At 36.2% G+C, this 19,345-nt stretch overlaps 1 long non-coding RNA gene across 1 annotated transcript in view; it reads left to right on the forward strand.

Moving 5' to 3' along the window:
- The first annotated feature begins 7,770 nt into the window (after positions 1-7,770).
- Positions 7,771-19,345, forward strand: part of LOC114016823 (uncharacterized) — a 146,359-nt gene continuing 134,784 nt past the window's right edge. Inside the window, exon 1 of the long non-coding RNA XR_008734271.1 lies at positions 7,771-7,867. This is a non-coding gene — a long non-coding RNA (uncharacterized LOC114016823). The remainder of the gene's footprint in view (positions 7,868-19,345) is intronic.

Consider the following 19,345-nt stretch of genomic DNA (forward strand, 5'->3'; position numbering starts at 1 on the left):
TGATACAAGAACTGTGTCAGATACGCTAATTAACTGAAACAGCTTTAGAACTAGTTATAAAAAGTGATTACGAGTTCTCTTCTGGGCAAACTCATAGCCCTTTGGCAAAAGGACTTAAAAATCCTGGGTTTTCTAGCCAAATGTAAGGTGCCAAGCATATATGAAGCACACTTGACAACAACGCAGAACAGACTAACTTAATGAGAAACTAAAAGGTCAGGATAAACATGCCCTTAAAATAATAATAGAAGTCAGTGCCTTCCTTTCTAATGGAACGTCTGATCTTTTAGGACTAAGCATCTCCTGAATATGTGTCAAAGATAGTCCTCATGTCTTCATAGTTCAGGATGGGGTGTTGTATAAGAGGAGCTGGCGAGTTGCACTGATGGTGATAGGACTGGGTTTGAATGTCTAATTAAGAAGAGGTATATGCCTGCTGAATATTTCAGCACTGCAACTGGGAGTAAGGATTAGGGTTAAGAACACTTCATGCTGCAGAACATGGGCTCATTACGTCAACAACTGAACATTGCTGTGTATGACAGCAAGGTTCAAATTAATTATTCAAACATTTTGGGTAGCCTGGCTGCTGTTCTTTGCAGAAGCTTAGGCCAAGTTTTAAGAACGGAATTTGTGTTCATTAGTGCACGAATTTGAACAGATATGCATGTCTGATTCTTAATTACTGTGCAGTGATGAATTCCTAGCTTTACATTGAGGGGAGGGGAAACTAGGGTTAGGGAGAGTCAGGAATATAGAGGTGCATATTTCTGAATTTTTAAAAGCAAACTTTAGTTGCATCATCTAATTCAACTTTTCTCCTTGTTTTTTCAAATACTAAAGATGTAATTTTTTTTAGTCAAGCGTGGTATTGGAGCTCAGCAAGATTGTGGCCAGTGTACATGTATTGTTTCTCCAGGAGATGCTGTGGGAGATGGTATCAAAGGCTTTACTAAGGTCCAGGTAGACAACATCCAGAGCCTTCCCCTCATCCGCTGGGCAGGTCACCTTGTCATAGAAAGAGATCAGGTTCCTCAAGCAGGACTTGCCTTTCCTAAACCCGTGCAGGCTGGGCCTGACCCCCCGGCTGTCCTGCACGTGCCACATGATGGTGCTCAGGATGGTCTGCTCCCTAACCTTCCACAGCATGGGGGTCAGTCTGGCAGGGCTGTAGTTCCCTGGATCCTCCTGCCTGCCCTTGTAGATGGGCGTTGCATTGGCAGACCTAGAGTTTGGCCGTTCTGATTAAGAAAACTGAGAGCAGTTACCAGTAGATGTGAACATTGCCTTTTTCCTCTTTGGGCTGTGGTGAATGTCAACTTCTGTGTTACAGACTAGGGCTAAAGTTAAGCAAACTCAGGTTATAAAGCACAGTCTTTTGTTGCTTTCAGGCAAAAGCACCCATGCAAGCTTAGAGCGGCTAAGAGGAGTTCTGGACAGAATTCATTCTCTTGGGAAATGCAAAAGTTAATGATGAGATTAGAGATAGCTTTCTGGAATCTAGGTGCCTCCCACTTGTAACTGTGGATGAATTTTGGAAGACACTGTGAGATAAGCGATACCCTGTATTACTTCTGTTTATTTTTCAGGCATTTGTGAGTGCCAATTTTATATTTTAAGTAACATTTTCAGTTAGGATTAGGATGTTGGACAGGGAGAGCAAGGGCACAGAACTGGGATTGTTAGTGAAATTCAGAGGGTTCTATAAGACCGGTACTTTTTCTAGAATCTGTGGGATCCCTTACTTAAATTTGAAGTTTAGACTACGTACATCAAAGCTGAGCTTGGCACTTAATTTTAAGGTGAGCAAGCAGATTGAAACTAAAGCCCATAGTAAGTTTAAAGATTGTCTTCCTGCATTTCACTCTAGTCTTGTGTTCCTAATGTCTGGAATTTCTGCTGGGGGACAGGGTAAGAGCTGGGAATAGAGCTGTTTACGGGAAAGCCCTGTGTAGTTTCCTGTGGGTCTGAATATCCTGTCACTATTCTTAAAGCATCAAGGCTTCCTGTTCTTTGGAGATGGTTAGGGTTAGAGTTACGGTTGTTTAGAATGATTGTTGTATTTTGGTTTGGTTTGGTGGGGGTTTTTTGCTTGTTTTTTCTTAAGGAGAACTAATAAGGTTAAACAAAGGACAAGAGTCAAAAAATAATGCTACTTAATTTATAGACCCACAGTTTTAAAATCAAGCCCAATGTTCACAAGCTTATACCTGAGGATCATGGGGTTTAGCTGATTTCAGTCAGGACATCCAACATAAACTGAGGCTCAGTGTCAATATTTTTGACTATCTTATTCTTCTAATTGCACGTAAGAGTGTTCTTTTCACCTTTGAGTAAAACTAGGACTGTAGTTACAGTAGAGATGCATGCTACAGTTAAGAATGACTGCAGAATGGATGGCTGATGGGGTGATCCTCTTAGATAAAATGTGTGCAGATATCAGGTGATGCAGGTGTTTTCTACTTAGTCAGGTAATGATTATTTCTTGTCTTTCTGTTCAAAGGAAAGGTTAAGTTCAGGGCTAGGCCTGAGCAAAGTCTGCGGTTGTGAAATCTTTCCCATTAATAATTTAAATCAGACAGACAAAAACTAAGAACATCTCTCATGAATCTGAAATCCCATCTTTCTGATAATTATATATAAAGAAGCATATATTGTCAAGTGGGGTTGCCTGTGTAAGCTTTAGAAATTTTGAACTTTCAGAGTATGATTTCTCCTGATTTCTGTCAGATTTGCAGTTTTTACCTGAGGTGGGTGTGACTCCGTTAGCTTATTCTTGACATTGCATTTACCAGTGGTTTCCTAAAGTTTCTCATTTTATGCATGGGTTAGGATTTTAGAGAGAAAGGATTATAGAGATGGAATTATTTCTATTTTTTTCCCCTAGTTCAGCATTAATAGATGTGAATATTTAATTTTTAATTTTGGGGAGTATTTTGCGTGACAGGCTCCAACAACACAAGATGTGTGTGATGCAGTGGTGCATGTACTTCTTCCTGATGGAGTTTGGCTCTGCCACTTTTTTCTCCCATGTGACAGTTCTAAGTATCAGTTTATAAAGCAGGAATATATTCTGTTCCCATGAAATAATTAAATATTCATCGGTCTGAAAAGGTAAACAAGAAGGAACTTTATGATCCAGTGGTTGGGATATTAGTGTGGAGACAGGTGGATGAATATCTACCTGCTGCTTCCATGAATATTTAATGTAAAATAATCATATATTTTGGGGGGCAGGAACTTGAAACCCTGTACTTCCTCTGCCCTCCAGTATTACCTTTCTAACCAGTGGACTATGGAGTGTTCTTTCTTTTGCCTCTTATTTCATGCAAATTGGAAATAAGAAATTGAAGTAATCATGTCATGTAAACTCTATCTTCATAGTTTAAGAAGTCTCCTGTGATTTGGACTGTAAAACTACACCTTCTGAGGTAGAGAAGTGGCCTGGTTTCAGCTGGGATGGAGTTACTTACTCTTAGGAGCTATTACAGACTGTGTTTTGGCTTTGCTGTGAGACTTTTCAGTTCCTCAGACTGGGTCAGCTGACCAGGAGTAGCCAAAATGGTGTTCCATACCATGGGGCGTCATGCCTGGTATATCTGCCTGGGGGGCTGGCCGGGGCGGGCGGGGGCATTGCTTGGCAGGTGGTGAGCAGTTGTGTTGTGCATCATGTGTTCCTTTCTTCCTTTCCCTCTAGATTTTATTCTTTTCCTCCCCCTTTCATTATAACTGTTATTGTCATCGTTATTATTGTTCTTTCATTTTTATTCTGTTTCAGTTATTAAATTGTTCTTATCCCAGCCCTTGAGTTTTATATTCCAACTCTCCTCCCCATCCCTCCGGGTGAGGGGTGAGTGAGCGGCTGTGTGGTTACTTCATTACCAGCTGGGGTTAAACCACGACAAGGACTGTTAGACTTAGACACACTAGGTCTCCTACGTTCTGAGGAAGTATTCCCAGCACTGTTTTGTTCAGGTGCAGACAGTTAATATTATATGGCTGTGGTTTTGTAAAGCTTAAGTAGTGTTTGAGGACGCCCATCACAATAGAGCCTACACATAGAATAATTAAAGGAATATCTACCTCATGAATCCCTGCAAGACATAGACATTGTGGACTATTCATTGCTACCCCTGTGTAGGCAGTGTTAACATGATGAGTAGCCAGCATTTTTAGAGCTTTAGTGGTAGAATTATAGGGACCTTTGACCCTGCAGGCATTTGGCAGCAGTTGACAGGAACTAAATGGCATAGAGTTTTAAGCACTGAGGTGGCAGCTAGATAAATAGACAATGTTATTTTTTTAATCTAGTTTCCTCCACCCCCTACCCCATTAATATCTGTATAGTAGTAATAAGTATAGCCCTGGATTAGACTGATGTTTCAAACTGTTTCAGTTTGTTTCTTAAAGGAAAAAAACCTTCAAACAATAAAAAGTGAGAACCACAATTTAGCTTGAATTTACTTTATCAAGCAAACATAAATAGATGTAAGTAAAGGATTGACGTTTTTGTGTTACACCTGTTTCAGCCTCTAGGGTATCTAACATGCTTATAATAAAACTAGGAAATTTAAGACAGCCAACATGTATTATTTAGGGGATGCCAGTAAAGAACCCCAGTATCAAAATTTCTAGTTTTTATCCTGTTAAGGTAATTAAGAAGATGTCTTCAAACCGTGATTGCACATTGAAAAGATGAATCAAACAAATTAGCAAACAAGTTAAAAAGGCACAGCAAGGAGACACACCAAACCTGTTCCCTCCATTTCTACCTCAGTTTCTGGACATTTGTTTGATGTGTTGAACAAGAAATATATTGTCTACTTCCCATATTGATAAAATACAGATGTAATAAAGATATTTCTAGTGCTTCATGCGCATCTATCATGATATCGTTTGGCATGCTATCAATGGAAGAAGAAAATACCAAATGACTGAAGTAATTATGCTTCGGTATTACAAGGCAGAATATATATGCTCACAACGGGGCTTGTTTTTAGAGAGTAGAGAAGCATTTGAATTGCATTCTTGATGTGGAGATGTTTCTGAAAAAAGCATGCTTTGAAACAGCAAAAAGCATTGCCTGACCTATTTGAAGTCAGAGACTGCAATTTGGCAGTATTAGTAAACATAAGAGGATGTCCTGGAGTTAAACTCTATAATAATAAATTAAAATAGGTATAATAGAATCCTCTTCAACAAAAAAAATGCAAAGTTAATGACTAAATGAGGCTGAGTTTAGTATTAACAATAATATCAGGTTTATGCATTAATATGAATCAAGATTTCTCGGACTGCCAGGACTTGTATGTTATCAATTTCTGTAAAGATGTAGAACTCTGAAAAGTTAATGTTGTTTATGTTCAGAAGTTGCAAATACATTCCTTTCTAAGGAGATGTCCATCTAAGAAATAAGAGATCAAGTATTTTGGATCTTGTCACATGCAGGCAGAATCTCCAAAGAAACTCTGCAAAATGTTGTTTGTTTATGGTGTTGGGTTTTTTTTTAAGCAAATATATTTATGGTATGGAGACGGTGAAGGTTTTGCTCACAGATTTGTATTTTTAAAAAAGAAGCCAACTTTTTCTGACTGTCAATATTGTGCATTGCAGACTGTGAAAATCAAAAGATCCAATTTTCCAGAGCGATTCAATTGACATTTCCTTTCCACACTCTAGACTTCCAAAATGTTAAGAGTATTGATTAAACATCTGGTATTTTGGTAGGTTTCCCATATCTTTAAAAGAACAGCTCTCAAATGGTTTGGAGACTCCAAAGGCTCAAAAGAGGAGTGTGCTGTTTCTCATTTTAGTGTAATTGAACAGATTTTGGGGGGGAGAAAAACTTACAAAAAGTTTTATATATGTTGTGTTCTAAAGATGTATGTATTTAAATGAAATAAATACTCCAAGTGGCATCTCTTTTCATTTTAGCTTGCCATCCTTTTACTAATTTGCTATGACTAAAAGGGGAAGACGTCTCTGCCATCTATTTGAGGAAACGGCAACAATAATTAAAAATATGTCCACAGTTTGCTGCCATTGCCTAAGAAGTTCCTTAATAGATTAGGTTCATGGCTGTGTAACCATTCTTCTGTCTCTAAGCGTGGCCAATAGTAGATGACTACAAAAATTTAAGAAAAAGGGTTAGTATAGGATCATCCTTTCATTGTTATACCTTCCCAGCTTGTGGGAATCAGTGATACAGGAATGCCCTGAGCCAGAAGTACTGTCTGACTAATTAATGGAGTTATACGCCATGAACTTGTTTAATCTATTTTTGCATGTGTTTATCCTTTTGACCTCCGTAACATCCAGTGGCAATGAGTTTCACAATATGATTATGTACTGTATGGAAATGCATTCTGACTTACTTCAAATCTGCAACATGGTTATTTTCTGAGGTGTACATTCATTCTTGTGTTTTGTGAAATAGAAAATAATTGTTTCTTTTTCACTTTCTCCATGTGAATTATGTTACTATATACCTCTCTCATCAGCTGTCTCTTTTCCAAACTAAGAAATTTTTCATAGACTTTTATGGTAAGGAAAGTGTTTTAGTCTTTCTCGTTGACAACCTTAGTGACCCTCAGTGATCCCTGCGATAGGACCTTCAATTTTCTATGTGTCTATGTATATTTTTAGTCTGTTCTTTTAAATAAGAAGAATTTAGGAGAAAATGAGACAGGTGAGGAATGGAGCAAAAAGGGAAGGCTCTCACAACTTCTACTTTTCATTCTTCTGCAGGGTGATGATTGTTGCTGCTATTGTTATTATCATCATCATCATCATTATTACTTCTTCTTCCAGAAGATAGATCACTTGCTTATCCCTTCAAATATTTTAATGAGTTAAAAATACAAAATAATAAACAAAAGGTGTATACAACTTGAAACTTTCTGGAATTCTGTGCCATGAGTGGACTAAATTACATTGCTATTGCAGTGAAATTCTTTTTCCAATTAAAACAATGGCATGTTTCAAATTGGCTTCAGTGGGGCCATATCTCACTCTGGGAAATATATACAACATTTCAGTTTCTACCATTGCAAATCAGTTTAGTAAAATTTGGGGGATGTTTAAGTTGCTGGTGTGCTACTGCAGCTTTCTTGTCATCGCTCAGATTTATCTGTTGTATCTCATGGTTTGGACTGCAGATACTTGTTTGAATTAGATGATGCAATCTAAGCAAGGATCCTCAGAGAAGGAAAATTTGAATTTTCTGTTTGATTTTATTGTGAAAGGAGAATAGTTCTCATCAGAATAAAAAACTTGCGGTCTTAGGTTATACTCTAATAAGTTCTAACCTTGTTACCAGTCTTATGTTCTCAGGAAGAGAGGTAAAAGATTCTTCTCTGTAAAAATTCCCTCTCCCCTTGAATGTTTAGCATTCACTTAGCATGCTTTCTTAGCTGTTAAATGTGCAACTTTATTTATGGATGAAAGCCACCACTGCAGTGTTCTTCAGCTGCTCTTAAAGTCTGAGGGCTGAATGAATTTCAAAACTGATACATCTCATATGTATAAGTGCCAAGTCTCAATTTTTAACTCAAGATTCATTTCTCAACAAACCTTTAACCACTCAAACGTCAGCTATCTGGTTTCTATCTCAGTATATAGGTCAGGAAGTAGTAAAAGGACAGGTCAGATACATGAGCTGTGCTGCTCCAGATACAGACTTCTCTCTCTTCTTTTTGGCTCATGTAGCTGAATAGCCAGCAGCGGAAGCAACTTTCAAGATGGGCAATGAAGGCATGAAATACACATTTAGTCTAAGTTATTCAATAGGATTTTTTTTACTGTCTTTCTAGGTCGACACCATGAAATGTGAGACAAGCAGAAGCTTGAAGAAAATTGGTGACAGCAGGTAATTGTTATATTACTAATGATCTCAGTGTTGCTTAGATGATTAGGAAGACCAGCTATATTAATAAAAGCTAGTTAAAAATATTTACTGTGATAATTTTCCATCCAAAATTATATTTCTGTTGAAATAAAAATGTTCTGTTTCTGCAACAGAAATATCTCGGTTTTACCAGTATTTGTAATATGAAAAGTCAAAGTAAGTAATTACTGGGTTTTCCTGATGAAAATACATCTTTTTGATTTTACACCTTGAATTTCACCTCATTGTGCATATATTTTTTAATTTTTGTCCATACAATCATACCTTTATGTCCATTACCTTTGTAACTGTTTAATAAATGAACTGTAGTTGCAACTGCAGTAGCAACATTATCACATGGATAAAGGTGTCTTGCTGAGTTCGTGAAGAATGGATGATCTGAGACACCAAAAGTATTCCCAGAAAGGCAGGTGTGTCTTTTTAAAGTCTGTGTATTTATTGCTTATTTGTTAAAATTTTAGAAGATTTTAAATTCTGCTGAGAGAAAAAGAATCACAGTTTTTATCAGTAGGAGCACACACGTACCATGTACCTTATGTTCTAATGTGGATATACATATTTCTGGGATGCTGCAATATAGCTCACTGCAAAGCTCAAAGGTAACCTGTACCAAAACCCATCATGAAATCAAAGTTTGGAATACTTTGCAGAAGACATTAGTAAAACATCAGTAATTTATGCAGGGTAAAATGAGCATATATTTTAAAGAAGGATAAATTATTTCTGACAAAAGCAGCGATAGCACTGCTGAAATTGCTCAGGTTAAGTAATTCAGATTTTTTCAGGGTTGATTCCAAAGCTCATTATTTTTTTTCTGTTGTCTCCAGGGAGGTTTGGATTGGGTTCTTAATGAAATGAGACTGAAAGCAAGAGTTCTGGGATAGCAAAGAACTTTCAGCGGAGTTTTGATTTTTGCCTGCTTAATTCCAACTTGTCTTTTCTAGATCCTGAATTCTGGAAAAGGTAAGAGCAAACTAGCATGACTCAGCTTAATAGAGAAAGTGAGAGTGGTTCAGGCAGTTAAAGAGAAACGTGGAATATTACTACTACCAGTGGACTGTTCTCTTGTTCTTTCAATTTCACTCCAAGAACTAAATGGATCCTTCAAAATCTGGCTGGCTACCAAGGACACCATCAAACATCTGTGCACCAGATGCATAGAGCATTATATCCAGCTGTGTTACTGCAGCTACATCTGCAGAACACTGCATATGTCAACTGCCATGGCCAGCAGGCTTTGGGAATACTATCTATAGGAATTCAAGTTTGCAGCAGAAGTAAAAGAAGTGGGTGTTTTGCTTTCAACTTTTTTATTGTCTTTTTCCTTTCTACATTTCTTAATGAGTTGCTTGTAAGTTTGAATTAATGGAGGGAAATAGCATGTTGGTTGTTTGGTTTTTTTCCACCAGTTGAGACCTGACTTCAAGTTGTGATAAATAGAAGAAATAGTTTAATCTCATCCTATATTTTCATTTCCAAGGGTTTCTTTTTTTTTTTTTCTCTTAGAAAATACTATAATGAAATTATTTTTAGAAATAGTCTTTTCTTACTTTGGAGCTGGTGGAGTTCTGTATGTTGGCTGAGGAAAATTGAGGGGAGCATTTCTTCCAGAAGCCACTAGAGCAAAAATGCAGAAGAATGTGAGAATTCGTTTGACTTGCTAAAGCATACTGTAGGTTTCTCTACCAAATACTCAGAGGCATATTCAGGTTGTCTTGCTACATAAAATAGCAAAGCTGTGCCATTCACTGCAAGAATTATTTCACATATTTCCCTCCTTTCCTTTTCCATTCCCCTCAGGAAACTGTTACAATTGCCATAAAAGCATGGAAAAACATACTGTACCTGTAGATCTTTGATTTCTCCTTCCTAACAATATAACTCTGCCTTGATAGGGAAAACATTAGCAAGTTAGCAAAAGGAAACAAAACCTTTTTTTTTTTTTTTTTCCCCTCAAAAAGGAGCAGAAGCAGCACTTGGTGGATATACATTAATAATAGTGGCTACTCTTTTGAACTGGCAACATTCCTTGCGAGTTTTAGGCAAGTCTTTTTCAATTATATTTATAATTCTCACAAACAAAACAAAGTGCTAATTTCACACTACTGGATGCATAAATCTTTTTCATACTGGTATGTTTGCATATCTAAACTTAGCTGGTTTATTTTTAATTTAAAATGTCTCTTATATTTTTAAGGGTAGAGCTACCTCAACGGTTTCCAACCGTTCCCAATTTCGGTATTATTTTTTTGTCCACAAGAAAAAAGTGCTACAGTAGCAACGTTAGAAAAAATTATTGATTTACTTTTTCAGTTTTGTGTTGCTGAATCATTCTATTCAAAGTTCTTTACATTCAGTAAATATTTATGTTCAATCAACTGTGTTCAAACTTGTAATTTTATTGAACACAACACATCTTCAAAATTTGACCACTTGCAAATATATATTGCTTTTTCAAATTCAGAAGATTTATTTGGGGACCATTTTATACATACAGAGAAAATGCATTCAACAGTTTTAATTGAAACAGTCTAAAACAATGCCGCCATATTATGAAAGAAGAGCAAATATTTGCAAGGAAAAATCAAAATAAAACCAAAATGTTTCACTTTATTATGCCTACTAGAAGAGACCATTTATACAGCTGCAAATACTGATCGTTCACTACATCTTACATAAAAGTCCCTTTAGCTTAGATGCAGTGTTTTCTATCATTTTGTTTGAACCAACATGCTCTTTATATCCTGCTTTTCCAGTAGTAATAGCTGGATTTTAGACACATCTTGCCCTGCATATTTGCTTTTTCTGACACTGTCAAGAACAGAACAGTGTTGTGGTAACAGGAGACATAAACAAGATAACGTACATTTATTTTCTCTAATTTAAATCATAGCCAGTGCTATCTAGGCTCTGAACCTAGTTTGTATCCAGATAATAATGGGAAGCAAGATGAAACATTTTTTTTTCCATTCCAGGCCTTCTAATAGCAAATATTTCTCCTTAGAAGAAATGTTTTTCTAACTTACTGGATGCTTTCTGTTAAAAAATGGGGGTTCCCCTCTGGTAGTAACTCATATTAAAGCTACTAGCTGGTTTCTCTGCTGGTTTGTATGCTAACTTGTCTAGAACCAGAATATACAATACAAATTGTGATTCACAGCATGAGTCTGCTGATGTGGATAAAGTGACTCATACATTAAGGAGATGGCAGGATCAACTCCATTGATATGATCTAGAATTAAATTGTATGATGTTCGTGGTTAAATAGTATAAAGTTGTTAAGGTAAATTTTAATTTAAGGGAGAAAAGGAGCTGATACTGTTAGTCACCATATTTCTAATTTGTTGACAGTAGTGAAAACTTAATTTTTATATTTCACTTTTAAATGATACCTAAGAAACAAAAAATACTCCACTAATTAAAACATACTCCAGATCTTATGCAAAATACATCTGAGATAAAATTACTCTAGTTGAAATGTGGGAAGACAGAATTTTATTGCAATATTAGAGTGTTCTCACTAGAGTTCTAAACTACCTATAGACTTCCAGAACATTTTGGTATTGCTTTAAAATTTTATCGCTGTATTGTTGAAGTCAGCCATATCAGTCACAGTAGCATTTTGTTTAGGGTGGGTTTTATTTCTCCTCTCTTTGACTTCTGCAAGAATGGTGCGAAAGTTTATTGCTGACAAACGCTGGTCATATGATATGATAGGTGCCTAGGACCTGTACACTACCACGCTTTAAGTAAAAACATATTTGTAAAACTCTGGAATTAATGTCCACCATCAGATGTGAAAGAGTGCTCGAGACAGAGTTACTATTGAAAGAATAGGTGGGCAGATTTGAATAAACGGAGAAAATCAGGATGAGATGGAAGGTTACAAAAAGAAATTACATAGAAGTCCTGATGTTCTGAAAAGTAGTGTATCTCCAGAAAATGTATAAAGACACCTGGAAAGAATTGGAAAGAAAAAACCCTCTGACAGCTGCAGTGAATATTACAGATCATAAGGAGCATTAACAATGCTAGGTACAGCTGGAGATACATGGAAAACAAAATAGTATAAGAAACTCTTTTCATGGATTGCAAAGTAGACAAAAGAAAGCCTGAAACAGTTAACTGCTCAGAGGAGGCTGTAATTGCAGTATTATTGTTCTCTATTCTACATTAAAAACTATTTTCATATAATGCTTTGAAAAAAATCCTTGCTCATTCCAAAACTTAAGTTTGAAAGTATTTAATAGGTGTTAGAAATTTTTGTGTGTTACTCTATAATTGCTATCATAAATAAAAAGTACCTTGGAATCAAAACAACTCCTGTACCCAGTTTTGATTACTCAGTGATAATTCTTAGATTTACGTTGCTAGTACAGCCTTGCCTGGATTTTCAGGTTGGTGATGTTTGTTACTATTGTAATCTCATCAGATAGGTCATCCAGAACTTTATTGATAAGCAAAGGTGGATATGAAAGGTGTCTTCAAGGCTTTAGGCATGGTACCTGAAGTACCTATGATAAACTAGCCTTCTCTTAATATTTTTCTTAATTCTGTTTGTATATGTCAACAGGCAAATCTGAACCCATTTAGAGAGGTAAAATTTTCATTAAAATCACCATATTGAGTGATAAGCAGCCAGTGGGAAGAGAACAGGCTCTCATATCAGCAATGCCATATGGAGGTCAAATAAAGTACACGTTAAACCAGTGAGGTAAACAATCAATGCATGTGTAGGCCTGGCTTTGTTCCTTTCACTGTTCACAGAACTTGGCTCTGGACATGATTCCAAGTCCTCCTGATGCTGATTACTTATTTTTCTGACTTCCATTGTCCTGTATCAAATGTAATTTGAACTCCTGGAAGGTCCTTCCTTTTGTCACTTTGTGCTGTAGAAGTAGGGTTTTATTCCCACCCCTTTTGAAACCCAGGAGTGGTCTATGCTTAGTAGAAATACTTAAGTGCTGTGAAAAGTATTCATTGATTATGATGCGCTAACCAGTTTCTCAAGAGGATTTGTTATAGCTTTCCTGTCATCTTACATTGAAAGAGAAGGCAGGGGTTTAGGAAAACATCACTGACTTCCTTGAGAACAATTGTGACCAGTCTCCAGAATATTTGTTTGCATTTTTATGCAGCAGCTTTGTCCACCTAGAGCAGCGGTAGCTGCTTTTCCCCCCTCTTTACCTACTTCCCCTTTGGAACACCAGTGTTGCAAAGTTTTAAACTACTAACGTATTTTTCATCTTTTCCTTGAAAGATTCTAAAACAATTATCTTCCTCAAGTCAGTATGCTCTCACAACTTTGCTAATGGCCACAGTGGTAAAATTTTATAATCCAAACTACTTGTAGATAGAAGCTAAATGTTTTTCAGAATTATGTAACAGTTTTAAATTATCTAGTGTGTGGATGCTGCCATTTGTCCAGGACACACTTCCTTTGAAGGGAGACAGAAAGAAATATTTAGAAGTCATAACAAGAGATCAGAATGAATCTTACCTAGATTTCTATTAAGATACCCAAACTTGCAGCAAAATGGTTGTGAGGAGGAATTTTCACCCCAAGAATCTTGCTTAGCTATTCCTTAAAAATAGTTATTAGTCATTGTTTACAAGTTACCTTGTGGTACTGTAAATTCTCTTGTGTTTTCTGTATCCATGGATATTCTGTGCCATGTTTTCTTCTTCAGATTTGCAGGCATCTTAATCATCTTCTTGGGACTGGAAGGGGATTCGTGGTGTTTCACATAATTTTCATTCTTCCTGTTCACATGTGAAATGTCCATATTGAAGGAAGGAGTCATAAATCTGATATATTGACAGGATTTTTTTCAGAGCAAGGGAATGTCTAGGTCATCGTAGTTTAAATCTTTGTAGTAACCCCTTGATTTTCATAGCTGGGACTGATACAACATTGACATTTACTTATTATTTTTTCTGATAGAATTACTAAAGGTGCTCTTCTAGCTTCAGATGTGAAGAGATGGAATTTGAAATCCCAGAGACCTTCTAGTGCTTACATTTTCTGACCCGTCATTTCCCTAAGGCCTTCTATGACTATATAATTTACTTTTAAAAAAAATGAGAACAAGTTTCATGATATTTCTGTTTCTTTTTGCAAGGTAAGTTTCACGTGACCAAGCAGAGAAATTTTTATATAGAAGTAGTTATAATCTACATCTTCCAAAATAAAACCTATCTTAAAATTTAATAAAAATACTACAATCATACATTTCTCATTATTGCACTTTTCCAGCTGTAGAACTATTAGTCAGGCTGCTAAGTCATGAATAATGCTTCTTTGCTTTTATTTCTACTTGTAGCTTGTTCACAGTGTCATGAACATATTTAATTTCATTTTCTTTCCTGTTCTGGTAATCTGAGCCCTGCAAACATAATAAATAGAGATATACTGTGTCTTACATGCCAGTGTCAAAGGACAGTGTAAACAATGCACGGTGCTATTACTATAACCCTCATTCTGCTGTGGGGCACAATATTGAATGTAGTGGGATTATGCAAATAGTTCAAGCTAGCCGTGTTCTTTCTAAACTGCTTTTAAAGGTAGTCATTCTACCACATTCAGATTTTTACAAGTGGTTTCTTATATTAAGCAACTGTCTTTTCTAACAGTCTGCATACAGTGTTTTATATAATCACTGTTAGAAGTCACTTAGCAGAAGTTCTTTTTGTCTAATGCATTAATGTCATCCTACTGTAAGCATGGGAGTTCTATTTTAAATTGTGGTTTCCCCTTATCTTTTCTGCTTTTATTTTGGGCTGTGCCATAGCACTGTGATCTGCTATGATTAACAGCATGCCCTTGTAATTCAACATTCTCACTATATGTATGATATTTTCCTTTTAACACGTTTCATGGAAGGGCAAGTTCTACTTTGTAGAGAGCATCACTTCTTCAGAACTGGAAAATTAATGTATTTGGTCAAAGGTTCCAAGGTCTCCAATCAAGGGCAGATAATTTCTTAGCATGTGAATCTTCTTGTCACAAAGATTTCAAGTTGTGGATTATTGTTATGCTTCATTCTATTTCATTTACGTATTTAGTTTTACTCTGTTTTTCTTAAAAATGAACAGAGAATAAATAAAATATTTAATATCAGAGAAATAGAGATGAAACTCAACATATTCTGCCATCTTAAAGCAATTGCAAATTGTTCCCTTGCAGCCTAGCAGAGACCAGATGTCATTTCTCTCTAATGAAAGCTAGACACACTAGCTGGTGTGATGTGTTGATTGTTTCAATGAAGTTCTTGACGGATTTAAAAAGAGATAGCCACGATGATAGTGAAGTCATGGCACAATCATTTAGCTTAAGCAGTTCCTCTTTCTCCTCAGTTGCTTCAGTACCGTGTTTTTTCTTTCTCTTCTAATCTAGGTCAATTCCCTCATCCACCTCAAAGCAGTCCCAAAAAGAGTTTTAGCACCACAGCTCAGACGTGGAATAGTTGTATAAAACCTGTTGTGCATAGGCACTCTTTCAGCTGTGTTTGCTACCATTAGCTTTGCAGTGTCAAACTGTGTCCTCAGCTGTGAAGGCTATATGAGCAAATGTGAAATTAATTGTGTAGATTGGAAATATGAGAAACACAGGACTGATTTTTCAGGAAATCAAGAAATAATGTCTTTTGTATGCAGATCAATGTAATTTTAAAGTAAGTTAAATAAATTGGCATTTTTTTTTTAATCTTGCATAATTGTTTCAGTGCTATTTGAATGGGCCTTCTAACATTAACTACATATATTATTCTAACAATAATTCCAATTTAAACGTGCAACTAATGCTCAAGGCAGAAGCATATGTGGTCTGAAAAAGAGCAATACTTACTAAGCAAAATGACCGGGTCCTCTGGTGGAAAATGCAATACCACTGCAACTAGTGAGGTACAGAACTTGTATTCTGAGAAAATTCCAACTTTTGTCTTCTCTTTTAGCTATGTATTTGAATAAAAATATAAAAAAGTGTATCAGAATGACAAAGTATTTTGGTTGAGAAATCATTCAATTCATGTTACTGTACTATATCAAAATTGCATTAACATCCAATTTTATTTCTGTTGGCCCTATAATTCAGTTAAGACATCAAAGACTTCATTTCTATTACTAGACCAACTTTTGTGAATCACATGTTCTGAATATATGTCTTCCAAGTCCTGCCTTGATATGAGTGATCTGAGAGAGGGAGCACGGTTTCCTAAGCACTTACACACAATGAAAATTTGCTATCCTGATAGTTCTGCAAAACTGATCCAATTCTGAAGTTGAACAAAGTATTACAGACCAAAGCACTGCCTTCTTCAACCCTTTGATTAACGTGCATTTCTAAAAATATGGTTTGAAATTGAGCTAATTTTTTCCCTTTTCTTAATAAGCAATGCATATAAACATCAGTTATTTGCAGGACTGTAAACATCAGGATCCATTTTAATGATTACAGTTCAGTTTTCTACCTCATTAGAATCTAGTCAGCTAGGAATATTTCTGATTTCTCTGTGGATTGCAAATCTCTCGTATACACAGGCTTTGAAAACAGTCTTGCTTGTGTTTTCAGTTGCTGTCCAGGCATTTTCTGTAGCTGCTGTCCAGATGGTTGCAAATCCTTGCTATGAATTAGAATTTTGTTACAACTCTCAGCATAATATTTCTGATCCACCGTAGCAAGGATTAGGTCCTCTGTACTAGTTTTACTATGTGATGATCACTTTTCCCCGTAGACTTCTCAGAGGTAATACTCATTTTCTTTCTATAATTTGTTTTTCTACCTGACCCAAGCTATCCAATGAACTAGTCCTGTCTCCTGGTACTTTCTGAAATATCAGACTAGATGTTTCATGGTTCTAAGAACATACTACTTCACTGTAGGGGCTGGAGAAAGGTAGAGTTGCCTGCCAAATCTATTTAAAGTTTTCTAAGTGAAGTCCTTTTTCTCACTGTTTTGACTTTTTCCTCCTTATCTTACAAAAGTAGATCTGCAATTGGCAATTACCAAAATGTCATCAGAATTGGTAAATACTCTGTTAGAAAATTTTGGTGATCTTGTTACTAGTTTTTGTCATGAGCTGTGTGGCAGTGGTGTGCTTTTTTGTTCTTAGTATTATTTAGTCTTTTTTTCTTTGGGCTTTTTCATTTCTCACTTGCTCTTCTCAGAGTGCTCTTGTGTTTGCTTTGTGCTAAGGACTGGTCTTAAGGAATCTTGATGTTGCATGATTATTTGCGGCTTGGCTTTCTCTATATAGGCTTGCGTTCCATTCAAGCCACTAAACTAACTGGCAGCTAGCTTCTCTCTGGGTTTTCACATACTGCTGGGAGGCAGAAAAACCAGTTTTATCCAGACAGCACTGTGAGAATGCGTTGCATGAAATTACTTACCCAGTCTGCTTGCAAAAAGATTTACATTTCTTGTAAACATATGCATTGTCTATTAAAGGCATTTCTAGGACTTAAAAATACTATATTGTTTGAGAGAATAGATTGCTATGTGGCACCACAAACAGTAGGTCTTTTCAAAAAAGTCAGATTTGAATGTGTTACTGTTTTGAAGTACTTAAATGGATAAAGTGGCATATATTTTACTACAGGAAATCAGAATAAATAGGTTAAATTGAGCAGTCATAATAATCTAGAAATGGAAAGTAAAATGTTTTCTATAGATACTCTTCAGAGTCTTCATACGGATATTTTTTTACTTCACAGTAAATATCGTTAAGCTGCTAGTAGCTGCAAATCTTGTAAGTGAGAACACAAGATAACTGCTTTTCCCCATCAGTGAAGGCATGTTTGCATTTTTGTTTAATAACAACTTTGATCCTTCTACTGTTGGCAATGGTCATTGAGAAATCCTGACATAAAGAAGGTATCTGCAAGATAAAGTTCTACAAGAGATGATTAGCAGCACTTAAGTTTTCTTTTTGTTGAAAGGAAGAATCCCTGATTGAACAGTGCATTGAATGATATGACAAGCAAGTACTTGATCCCTGTCCAGCTGGAAAGGAATTGTATTCATCAGCAGCTTTTTAGCTAAGGATGTCTTTATATTTTCACTCTTTGTTTGAGTCTCTCCAGATCCTCCCTTTACTTCATGTCAGCACTATATAGTAGGTATGCCAAGTGGTTTTGAAATTTAAATTACAGTCTCTTTTTCAGATGTTATTGGAAAGAACATGTAATTTATAACCACGTGTTAGGAGTACAGGATGTTCATGGTTCACTGCCAATTCTTCTTTTGTAAAGTTAATAAAACTTTCATAAAACACTTATACACTTGTATATTTCATGGTAAAGATTTTTTTATCTCATAGGCTAATGTAAAGATTTATTAAAAACATTTTTTTGTTAAGAGGAGTGTCAATAGTTTGCAGCTGAGTGTAATTTTGAATTCCCAGTAGATGACAGTCTGACTGAAAATGACACTAACAGCTTTGTTGATTTAGCACTAAAAATAAAGGATTCTTTCAAATGATATAAAGCTCTAATACCCTGAGTGTGCTGAAATACACTTGAGACCCTTAAGTAGAGTTTCAGCGAAATGTTCGCCAGCTCTATGGATTCCGGTGAACAAGCGTTAGCATGCTTGCTGGCACTGACCCATTGGGCTCCCACCTCAAAATTAATGTGAAAGATTGGGATACTGCACTATGAGAATCTGATATGTCTAAATATGGGAACCATCAGAGCTTTGGATAATGTCATGGAATAGACTTCGAGTAAGACCGTGTGACATCATTGTGACTAAGTTTTTTCTTTTTTCCTTTCCCCCTCAAAAATTGAGCACTTGAAATATTTAATTCAGTAGCAACCCAAAACTACTACCATCTGATAGCTATGAAGAGGTATGTGAAAAGAGTTGATGGTTTTATGCCAGCTTCTGCAGGATGGTTGTTCACTCTCTTTTTGTGATGTGATAATTGATAGCTTTGCTGGCGATCTTGGCAAAGAAGCTGAGGATTAAATAGCCGGAGAGATGGAACTTTCCTAGTCTCCTAAGTGAGAAACAGACATGCTGGCCAGGCAACATGGAAGAGTCTGTAGTGCTCCTGCTGTGCTGTACTGTACTTTACATAAATACTGCAAAAGGTTTTCTTCCATCTTTGAATGGTTTTTATTCAAACTAAGAGTCTGTAGAGCTATATACGGTGCATCTTTTTCTGATTTTAACCTATTTTTCACTTGTATTCTGGAACAGATCAGGTAATTTAGTGACAAAAATATTTTCCACAACTTCACAGCCACCTACCCTAGGCATCTGCATCAGTGTAAAGGAGGTACAAAGCTCTACACTTCCATGAGTAATTGCCCAAAGGAAAGTGAGGATGGGTCTCTGGTGTAGACATAACATCAGTGTTGGTAACAAGTGAGAGAGAGCACAGATAATTTGTTACTTTATAGGATCAAATTTTTTACCCTCTGTTTTTGTGGGAAATC

Source organism: Falco cherrug, chromosome 10, assembly GCF_023634085.1.
Source record: "Falco cherrug isolate bFalChe1 chromosome 10, bFalChe1.pri, whole genome shotgun sequence".
In the NCBI taxonomy this organism is placed as follows: Eukaryota; Metazoa; Chordata; class Aves; order Falconiformes; family Falconidae; genus Falco; species Falco cherrug.